Genomic DNA, 12,050 nt, shown 5'->3' on the forward strand with positions numbered 1-12,050 from the left:
TTCAAAGAGAGGAGTCAGTGGATGGTCAGAGTGAGAGAGGAGTCAGTGGATGTTGAGAGTGAGAGAGAGGAGTCAGTGGATGTTCAGAGTGAGAGAGAGGAGTCAGTGGATTTTCAAAGAGAGAGAGGAGTCAGTGGATGTTTGGAGAGAGAGGAGTCAGTGGAGTCAGATGTTGAGAGTGAGAGAGAGGAGTCAGTGGATTTTCAAAGAGAGTGAGAGGAGTCACTGGATGTTCAGAGTGAGAGAGAGGAGTCAGTGGATGTTCAGAGAGAGAGAGGAGTCAGTGGATGTTCAGAGAGAGAGAGAGGAGTCAATGGATTTTCAAAGAGAGAGAGAGAGGAGTCAGTGGATGTTCGGAGAGAGAGAGGAGTCAGTGGATGTTCAGAGAGAGAGAGGAGTCAATGGATTTTCAAAGAGGGAGAGAGAGGAGTCAGTGGATTTTCAGAGTGAGAGAGAGGAGTCAGTGGATCTTCAGAGAGAGAGAGGAGTCAATGGATTTTCAAAGAGGGAGAGAGAGGAGTCAGTGGATGTTCAGAGAGAGAGAGGAGTCAGTGGATGTTCAGAGAGAGAGAGAGGAGCCAGTGGATGTTCAGAGAGAGGAGTCAGTGGATGTTCAGAGAGAGAGAGAGGAGTCAGTGGATTTTCAAAGAGAGAGAGAGAGAGGAGTCAATGGATGTTGAGAGTGAGAGAGAGGAGTCAGTGGATTTTCAAAGAGAGAGAGGAGTCAGTGGATTTTCAGAGTGAGAGAGAGAGGAGTCAGTGGATTTCCAAAGAGAGTGAGAGAGGAGTCAGTGGATGTTCAGAGTGAGAGAGAGAGGAGTCAGTGGATGTTCAGAGTGAGAGAGGAGTCAGTGGATATTCAGAGAGAGAGAGGAATCAATGGATTTTCAAAGAGAGAGAGAGCAGTCAGTGGATGTTCAGAGAGAGAGAAGAGTCAGTGGATGTTCAGACTGAGAGAGAGGAGTCAGTGGATGTTTGGAGAGAGAGAGAGAGGAGTCAGTGGATGTTCAGAGAGAGAGAGGAGTCAATGGATGTTGAGAGTGAGAGAGAGGAGTCAGTGGATGTTCAGAGTGAGAGAGAGGAGTCAGTGGATTTTCAAAGAGAGAGAGAGCAGTCAGTTGATGTTCAGAGAGAGAGAGGAGTCAATGGATGTTGAGAGTGAGAGAGAGGAGTCAGTGGATGTTCAGAAAGAGAGAAGAGTCAGTGGATGTTCAGACTGAGAGAGAGGAGTCAGTGGATGTTTGGAGAGAGAGAGAGGAGTCAGTGGATGTTCAGAGAGAGAGAGGAGTCAGTGGATGTGTTGAGAGAGACAGAGGAGTCAGTGGATGTTCAGAGAGAGATAGATGAGTCAGTGGATGTTTGGAGAGAGAGATGTGTCAGTGGATTTTCAGAGAGAGAGAGGGGAGTCAGTGGATGTTCAGAGTGAGAGAGAGGAGTCAGTGGATTTTCAAAGAGAGAGAGGAGTCAGTGGATTTTCAGAGTGAGAGAGAGAGGAGTCAGTGGATTTCCAAAGAGAGTGAGAGAGGAGTCAGTGGATGTTCAGAGTGAGAGAGAGAGGAGTCAGTGGATGTTCAGAGTGAGAGTGAGGAGTCAGTGGATGTTCAGAGACAGAGAGGAGTCAGTGGATATTCAGAGAGAGAGAGAGGAGTCAATGGATTTTCAAAGAGAGAGAGAGCAGTCAGTGGATTTTCAAAGAGAGAGAGAGGAGTCAGTGGATGTTCTGAGAGAGAGAGGAGTCATTGGATTTTCAAAGAGAGAGAGAGCAGTCAGTGGATGTTCAGAGAGAGAGAGGAGTCAGTGGATTTTCAGAGTGAGAGAGAGAGGAGTCAGTGGATTTCCAAAGAGAGTGAGAGAGGAGTCAGTGGATGTTCAGAGTGAGAGAGAGAGGAGTCAGTGGATGTTCAGAGAGAGAGAGGAGTCAGTGGATTTTCAGAGAGAGAGAGAGGAGTCAGTGGATGTTTGGAGAGAGAGGAGTCAGTGGATTTTCAAAGAGAGAGAGAGAGAGAGGAGTCAGTGGATGTTCAGAGAGAGAGGAGTCAGTGGATGTTCAGAGAGAGAGAGAGGAGCCAGTGGATGTTCAGAGAGAGGAGTCAGTGGATGTTCAGAGAGAGAGAGAGGAGTCAGTGGATTTTCAAAGAGAGAGAGAGAGAGGAGTCAATGGATGTTGAGAGTGAGAGAGAGGAGTCAGTGGATTTTCAAAGAGAGAGAGGAGTCAGTGGATTTTCAGAGTGAGAGAGAGAGGAGTCAGTGGATTTCCAAAGAGAGTGAGAGAGGAGTCAGTGGATGTTCAGAGTGAGAGAGAGAGGAGTCAGTGGATGTTCAGAGTGAGAGAGGAGTCAGTGGATTTTCAAAGAGAGAGAGAGCAGTCAGTGGATGTTCAGAGAGAGAGAAGAGTCAGTGGATGTTCAGACTGAGAGAGAGGAGTCAGTGGATGTTTGGAGAGAGAGAGAGAGGAGTCAGTGGATGTTCAGAGAGAGAGAGGAGTCAATGGATGTTGAGAGTGAGAGAGAGGAGTCAGTGGATGTTCAGAGTGAGAGAGAGGAGTCAGTGGATTTTCAAAGAGAGAGAGAGCAGTCAGTTGATGTTCAGAGAGAGAGAGGAGTCAATGGATGTTGAGAGTGAGAGAGAGGAGTCAGTGGATGTTCAGAGTGAGAGAGAGGAGTCAGTGGATTTTCAAAGAGAGAGAGAGCAGTCAGTTGATGTTCAGAGAGAGAGAGGAGTCAATGGATTTTCAAAGAGAGAGAGAGCAGTCAGTGGATGTTCAGAGAGAGAGAAGAGTCAGTGGATGTTCAGACTGAGAGAGAGGAGTCAGTGGATGTTTGGAGAGAGAGAGAGGAGTCAGTGGATGTTCAGACTGAGAGAGAGGAGTCAGTGGATGTTTGGAGAGAGAGAGGAGTCAGTGGATGTTCAGAGAGAGAGAGAGGAGTCAGTGGATGTTCAGAGAGAGAGAGAGGAGTAAGTGGATGTTCAGAGAGAGAGAGATGAGTCAGTGGATGTTTGGAGAGAGAGAGGAGTCAGTGGATTTTCAGAGAGAGAGAGAGGAGTCAGTGGATGTTCAGAGTGAGAGAGAGGAGTCAGTGGATTTTCAAAGAGAGAGAGGAGTCAGTGGATTTTCAGAGTGAGAGAGAGAGGAGTCAGTGGATTTCCAAAGAGAGTGAGAGAGGAGTCAGTGGATGTTCAGAGTGAGAGAGAGAGGAGTCAGTGGATGTTCAGAGTGAGAGTGAGGAGTCAGTGGATGTTCAGAGAGAGAGAGGAGTCAGTGGATATTCAGAGAGAGAGAGGAGTCAATGGATTTTCAAAGAGAGAGAGAGCAGTCAGTGGATTTTCAAAGAGAGAGAGAGGAGTCAGTGGATGTTCTGAGAGAGAGAGGAGTCAATGGATTTTCAAAGAGAGAGAGAGCAGTCAGTGGATGTTCAGAGAGAGAGAAGAGTCAGTGGATGTTCAGACTGAGAGAGAGGAGTCAGTGGATGTTCAGAGAGAGAGAGGAGTCAGTGGATGTTTGGAGAGAGAGAGGAGTCAGTGGATGTTCAGAGAGAGAGAGAGGAGTCAGTGGATGTTCAGAGAGAGAGAGAGGAGTCAGTGGATGTTTGAGAGAGAGGAGTCAGTGGATGTTCAGGGTGAGAGAGAGGAGTCTGTGGATGTTCGGAGAGAGAGAGGAGTCAATGGATGTTGAGAGTGAGAGAGAGGAGTCAGTGGATTTTCAAAGAGAGTGAGAGGAGTCACTGGATGTTCAGAGTGAGAGAGAGGAGTCAGTGGATGTTCAGAGAGAGAGAGGAGTCAGTGGATGTTCAGAGAGAGAGAGGAGTCAATGGATTTTCAAAGAGAGAGAGAGAGGAGTCAGTGGATGTTCGGAGAGAGAGAGGAGTCAGTGGATGTTCAGAGAGAGAGAGAGGAGTCAATGGATTTTCAAAGAGGGAGAGAGAGGAGTCAGTGGATTTTCAGAGTGAGAGAGAGGAGTCAGTGGATTTTCAAAGAGAGAGAGAGGAGTCAGTGGATGTTCGGAGAGAGAGAGGAGTCAATGGATTTTCAAAGAGGGAGAGAGAGGAGTCAGTGGATTTTCAGATGGATTTTCAAAGAGAGAGAGAGGAGTCAGTGGAGTCAGATGGATTTTCAAGAGAGAGATGAGTCAGTGGATGTTTGGAGAGAGAGAGTGAGTCATGGATTTTCAGAGAGAGAGAGAGAGTGGATGTTCAGAGAGAGGATTTTCAAAGAGGGAGAGAGAGGAGTCAATGGATGTTCAGAGAGAGAGATAGGAGTCAGTGGATGTTCAGAGAGAGAGATGAGTCAGTGGATGTTTGGAGAGAGAGAGAGGAGTCAGTGGATTTTCAGAGAGAGAGAGAGAGGAGTCAGTGGATGTTTGAGAGAGAGAGGAGTCAGTGGATTTTCAAAGAGAGAGAGAGGAGTCAGTGGATGTTCAGAGAGAGAGAGGAGTCAGTGGATGTTCAGAGTGAGAGAGAGGAGTCAGTGGATGTTCAGAGAGAGAGAGAGAGAGAGGAGTCAGTGGATGTTTGGAGAGAGAGAGGAGTCAGTGGATTTTCATAGAGAGAGAGAGAGAGAGAGAGAGAGAGAGGAGTCAGTGGATGTTCAGAGAGAGAGAGAGGAGTCAGTGGATGTTTGGAGAGAGAGAGAGGAGTCAGTGGATTTTCAGAGAGAGAGAGAGGAGTCAGTGGATTTCCAAAGAGAGAGAGAGAGGAGTCAGTGGATTTCCAAAGAGAGAGAGGAGTCAGTGGATGTTCAGAGTGAGAGAGAGGAGTCCGTGGATTTCCAAAGAGAGAGAGAGAGGAGTCAGTGGATTTTCAGATAGAGGAGTCAGTGGATTTTCAGAGTGAGAGAGAGAGGAGTCAGTGGATTTTCAAAGAGAGTGAGAGAGGAGTCAGTGGATGTTCAGAGAGAGGAGTCAGCCAACTGGTTGAGGGAAAGCAGAGCATCAATATATCACACTTCCTACATTAGAGATTAGAAAGCATCTGGTTCATCTAAACAGCGTTCTGCTTCTCATTTAGAGTCCGTCCTCCCATGTTAATCATCCCTGTATTCTCCCTGTAGCTCCAATCAGCCCAGATCAGTCTGAAGGAGAAGACCAGATGGCTATGATAATTTACCAAGTTCAAATCAGACCACTGCCTTTATGTGTGTTGCATGGGTTTATTATTGAGTCATTAGACTACTATTTTTAAAAGCAGTGGTTTTATTCTAATGAGAAAATATAGGGATATATTTTAGATCATCTTTTTACAGATTTGGATCCTCTCTGTTTTAGACTGAAGTTCATGACTATGTTATAATAGTCACCGCTGGAAAATGGAGGGACTTTATGCAAGATGTATACTAATCATTAGATCCAGGCAGGGTCAAAGGCCAAAGCTCCATAATAAGCTAACAACATTCAACCCTTTAACCCTTGAAGTGTTGTGTTTCCACAGCCTGCCTGCAGCCCATAGTCATCTAGACCCTGTCAAAACCATTTATCTCAGGTGATTTCCTGCTCATAGTGATAATTGCAGCTGTGCCCTGAGGGTGGTAAGTATTTTCAGCTAGCTAATCTGTGAGGTTGGCGATCTATATCAATAAGTGTTTATCTCTTGCAATCTGGAACTCATTAAAAGTATTAACCCTTAACATAAACATTTTAAATTCTCTTTCAAGAATAATCATCTATGAAATATATCTGTAAAGGAGAAAAATATTGTTTTTGCCTGTCATCCAGACTGACTGAAAATTACAAAGAATTACGACGACAGTCAATAACCCAAAATAACCCAACTCAATAACCCAAATGCCCTTCCTTACCTTACAACTCTACAGCCTTATAGCCTTACTGCCTTGTAGCCGTACCACCTTATAGCCTTACTGCCTTGAAGCCTTAATACCTTACTGCCTTACAACCTTAGTCTTAATGCTTTACAGACTTACAGCCTTACAACCTAACAGCCTTACAACCTAACAGCCAAACAACCTAACAGCCTTACAACCTTATAGCCTTCCAGCCCTACAAACTTAGAGCCTTACAACCTTACAACTACAGTCTTAAAACAGTAAAGTCTTACAACCTGACAGCCTTAGAGACTTACAACCTTACAACTCTACAGCCTTACAACTCTACAACCGTACAACTCTACAACCTTACAACTCTACAGCCTTACAAATCTACAACCTTACAACTCTACAAACGTACAACTCTACAACCTTACAAGCTTACAAGCTTACAACTCTACAGCCTTACAAAATTACAACTCTACAACCTTACAACCTAACAGCCTTACAGTATTACAGCCTAACATCCTAACGGCTTTACAACCTAACAGCCTCTACAACCTAACAGCCTTACAGACTTACAACCTAACAGCCTCTACAACCTAACAGCCTTACAGACTTACAACCTAACAGCCTCTACAACCTAACAGCCTTACAGACTTACAACCTAACAACCTTACAACCTGACAGCCTTACAGACTTACAACCTAACAACCTTTACAGCCTTACAACCTAACAGCCTTACAACCTAACAGCCTTACAACCTTACAACCTTATAGCCTTCCAGCCCTACAAACTTAGAGCCTTACAACCTTACAACTACAGTCTTAAAACCGTACAGTCTTACAACCTGACAGCATTAGAGACTTCCAACCTTCCAACCTTCCAGTCTTACAACTCTACAACCTTACAACTCTACAACCTTACAACTCTACAGCCTTACAACTCTACAGCCTTACAACTCTACAACCTTACAACTCTACAACCTTACAACTCTACAGCCTTACAACTCTACAACCTTACAACTCTACAACCTTACAACTCTACAACATTACAACTCTACAACATTACAACTCTACAGCCTTACAACTCTACAGCCTTACAACTCTACAGCCTTAGAACTCTACAGCCTTACAACCTTACAACTACAGTCTTAAAACCGTATAGTCTTACAACCTGACAGCATTAGACTTCCAACCTTCCAACCTTACAGTCTTACAACTCTACAGCCTTACAACTCTACAACCTTACAACTCTACAACATTACAACTCTACAGCCTTACAACTCTACAGCCTTACAACTCTACAACCTTACAACTCTACAGCCTTACAACTCTACAGCCTTACAACTCTACAACCTTACAACTCTACAGCCTTACAACTCTACAGCCTTACAACTCTACAACCTTACAACTCTACAGCCGTACAACTCTACAGCCTTACAACTCTACAGCCTTACAACTCTACAGCCTTACAACTCTACAGCCTTACAACTCTACAACCTTACAACTCTACAGCCTTACAACTCTACAGCCTTACAACTCTACAACCTTCCAACCTTACAGTCTTACAACTCTACAACCTTACAACTCTACAGCCTTACAACTCTACAACCTTACAACTCTACAGCCTTACAACTCTACAGCCGTACAACTCTACAGCCTTACAACTCTACAGCCTTACAACTCTACAACCTTACAACTCTACAGCCTTACAAATCTACAACCTTACAACTCTACAAACGTACAACTCTACAACCTTACAAGCTTACAAGCTTACAACTCTACAGCCTTACAAAATTACAACTCTACAACCTTACAACCTAACAGCCTTACAGTATTACAGCCTAACATCCTAACGGCTTTACAACCTAACAGCCTCTACAACCTAACAGCCTTACAGACTTACAACCTAACAGCCTCTACAACCTAACAGCCTTACAGACTTACAACCTAACAGCCTCTACAACCTAACAGCCTTACAGACTTACAACCTAACAGCCTTACAACCTGACAGCCTTACAGACTTTCAACCTAACAGCCTTACAACCTAACAGCCTTACAGCCTAACAACCTAACAACCTAACAGCCGTACAGCCTTACAACCTAACAACCTTTACAGCCTTACAACCTAACAGCCTTACAACCTAACAGCCTTACAACCTTACAACCTTATAGCCTTCCAGCCCTACAAACTTAGAGCCTTACAACCTTACAACTACAGTCTTAAAACCGTACAGTCTTACAACCTGACAGCATTAGAGACTTCCAACCTTCCAACCTTCCAGTCTTACAACTCTACAACCTTACAACTCTACAACCTTACAACTCTACAGCCTTACAACTCTACAACCTTACAACTCTACAACCTTACAACTCTACAGCCTTACAACTCTACAACCTTACAACTCTACAACCTTACAACTCTACAACATTACAACTCTACAACATTACAACTCTACAGCCTTACAACTCTACAGCCTTACAACTCTACAGCCTTACAACTCTACAACCTTACAACTACAGTCTTAAAACCGTATAGTCTTACAACCTGACAGCATTAGACTTCCAACCTTCCAACCTTACAGTCTTACAACTCTACAGCCTTACAACTCTACAACCTTACAACTCTACAACATTACAACTCTACAGCCTTACAACTCTACAGCCTTACAACTCTACAACCTTACAACTCTACAGCCTTACAACTCTACAGCCTTACAACTCTACAACCTTACAACTCTACAGCCTTACAACTCTACAGCCTTACAACTCTACAACCTTACAACTCTACAGCCTTACAACTCTACAGCCGTACAACTGTACAGCCTTACAACTCTACAGCCTTACAACTCTACAGCCTTACAACTCTACTGCCTTACAACTCTACAACCTTACAACTCTACAGCCTTACAACTCTACAACCTTACAACCTTCCAGTCTTACAACTCTACAACCTTACAACTCTACAACCTTACAACTCTACAACCTTACAACTCTACAGCCTTACAACTCTACAGCCGTACAACTCTACAGCCTTACAACTCTACAGCCTTACAACTCTACAGCCTTACAACTCTACTGCCTTACAACTCTACTGCCTTACAACTCTACAGCCTTACAACTCTACAGCCTTACAACTCTACAGCCTTACAACTCTACAACCTTACAACTCTACAACCTTACAACTCTACAGCCTTACAACTCTACAGCCTTACAACTCTACAACCTTACAACTCTACAACCTTACAACTCTACAGCCTTACAACTCTACAACCTTACAACTCTACAGCCGTACAACTCTACAGCCTTACAACTCTACAGCCTTACAACTCTACAGCCTTACAACTCTACTGCCTTACAACTCTACAACCTTACAACTCTACAGCCTTACAACTCTACAACCTTACAACCTTCCAGTCTTACAACTCTACAACCTTACAACTCTACAACCTTACAACTCTACAACCTTACAACTCTACAGCCTTACAACTCTACAGCCGTACAACTCTACAGCCTTACAACTCTACAGCCTTACAACTCTACAGCCTTACAACTCTACTGCCTTACAACTCTACTGCCTTACAACTCTACAGCCTTACAACTCTACAGCCTTACAACTCTACAGCCTTACAACTCTACAACCTTACAACTCTACAACCTTACAACTCTACAGCCTTACAACTCTACAGCCTTACAACTCTACAACCTTCCAACCTTACAGTCTTACAACTCTACAACCTTACAACTCTACAGCCTTACAACTCTACAACCTTACAACTCTACAGCCTTACAACTCTACAACCTTCCAACCTTCCAGTCTTACAACTCTACAACCTTACAACTCTACAGCCTTACAACTCTACAACCTTACAACTCTACAGCCTTACAACTCTACAGCCTTACAACTCTACAACCTTACAACTCTACAGCCTTACAACTCTACAGCCTTACAACTCTACAACCTTCCAACCTTACAGTCTTACAACTCTACAACCTTACAACTCTACAGCCGTACAACTCTACAACCTTCCAACCTTACAGTCTTACAACTCTACAACCTTACAACTCTACAACCTTAAAACTCTACAGCCTTACAACTCTACCACCTTACAACTCTACAGCCTTACAACTCTATAGCCTTACAACTCTATAGCCTTACAACTCTATAGCCTTACAACTCTACAGCCTTACAACTCTATAGCCTTACAACTCTACAGCCTTACAACTCTACAGCCTTACAACTCTACCACCTTACAACTCTACAGCCTTACAACTCTACAGCCTTACAACTCTACAGCCTTACAACTCCACAGCCTTACAACTCTAAAGCCTTACAACTCTACAGCCTTACAACTCTACAGCCTTACAACTCTATAGCCTTACAACTCTACAGCCTTACAACTCCACAACCTTACAACTCTCCAGCCTTACAACTCTACAGCCTTACAACTCTACAGCCTTACAACTCCACAACCTTACAACTCTACAATCTTACAACTCTACAACCTTAAAGCCTTAAAACTGTACAACTCCACAACCTTACAGTCTTACAAATGTACAACCTTACATTTCTACAGCCATACAACTCCACAAACATATAACTCTATAGCCTTAAAACTCTAAAGTCTTACAACCTTACAACTCTACAACCTTCCAACCTTACAGTCTTACAACTCTACAACCTTCCAGCCTTACAGTCTCACAACTCTACAGCCTTACGAATCTACAACCTTCCAACCTTACAGTCTTACAACTCTACAGCCTTACGAATCTACAACCTTACAACCTTAAAGCCTTTAAACTGTACAACTCCACAACCTTACAGTCTTACAAATCTACAACCTTACATCTCTACAGCCTTACATCTCCACAAATATATAACTCTATAGCCTTAAAACTCTAAAGTCGTACAACCTCACATCTCTACAGCCTTACAACCTCACATCTCTACAGCCTTACAACCTCACATCTCTACAGCCTTACAAACTCACATCTCTACAGCCTTACAACCTCACATCTCTACAGCCTTACAACCTCACATCTCTACAGCCTTACAACCTCACATCTCTAAAGCCTTACAACCTCACATATCTACAGCCTTACAACCTCACATCTCTACAGCCTTACAATTCTACAACCTAACAACTCTAAAGCCTTACAACCTTACAACTCTACAACCTTACAAACATACAACTCTACAGCCGTACAACCGTACAACTATACAAACTTACAACTCTTCAGCCTTACAACTCTACAGCCTTACAACTCTACAGCCTTGCAACCTTACAAGCTTACAACTCTACAACCTTACAAGCTTACAACTCTACAGCCTTACAACTCTACAACCTTACAAGCTTACAAATCTACAGCCTTACAAACACTTAACTCTAGAGCCTTACAACTCTTCAGCCTTACAACTCTACAGCCTTACAACTCTACAGTCGTACAACTCTACAGCCTTACAACTCCACAAACTTGCAACTCTTCAACCTTACAACCTAACAGCCTTACAGCCTAACAGCCATACAACCTAACAGTCTTACAGTATTACAGCCTTACAACCTAACAGCCTTACAGCCTTACAACCTAACAACCTTTACAGCCTTACAACCTAACAGCCTTACAACCTAACAGCCTTACAGTCTTACAACCTTATAGCCTTCCAGCCCTACAAACTTAGAGCCTTACAACCTTACAACTACAGTCTTAAAACCGTATAGTCTTACAACCTGACAGCATTAGAGACTTCCAACCTTCCAACCTTACAGTCTTCCAACTCTACAACCTTACAACTCTACAACCTTACAACTCTACAGCCTTACAACTCTACAACATTACAACTCTACAGCCTTACAACTCTACAGCCTTACAACTCTACAACCTTACAACTCTACAGCTTTACAACTCTACAGCCTTACAACTCTACAGTCGTACAACTCTACAGCCTTACAACTCCACAACCTTGCAACTCTACAACCTTACAACCTAACAGCCTTACAGCCTAACAGCCATACAACCTAACAGTCTTACAGTATTACAGCCTTACAACCTAACAGCCTTACAGCCTTACAACCTAACAACCTTTACAGCCTTACAACCTAACAGCCTTACAACCTAACAGCCTTACAGTCTTACAACCTTATAGCCTTCCAGCCCTACAAACTTAGAGCCTTACAACCTTACAACTACAGTCTTAAAACCGTATAGTCTTACAACCTGACAGCATTAGAGACTTCCAACCTTCCAACCTTACAGTCTTACAACTCTACAACCTTACAACTCTACAGCCTTACA

Source organism: Oncorhynchus tshawytscha, linkage group LG19 (assembly GCF_018296145.1).
Source record: "Oncorhynchus tshawytscha isolate Ot180627B linkage group LG19, Otsh_v2.0, whole genome shotgun sequence".
Classification (NCBI taxonomy): domain Eukaryota; kingdom Metazoa; phylum Chordata; class Actinopteri; order Salmoniformes; family Salmonidae; genus Oncorhynchus; species Oncorhynchus tshawytscha.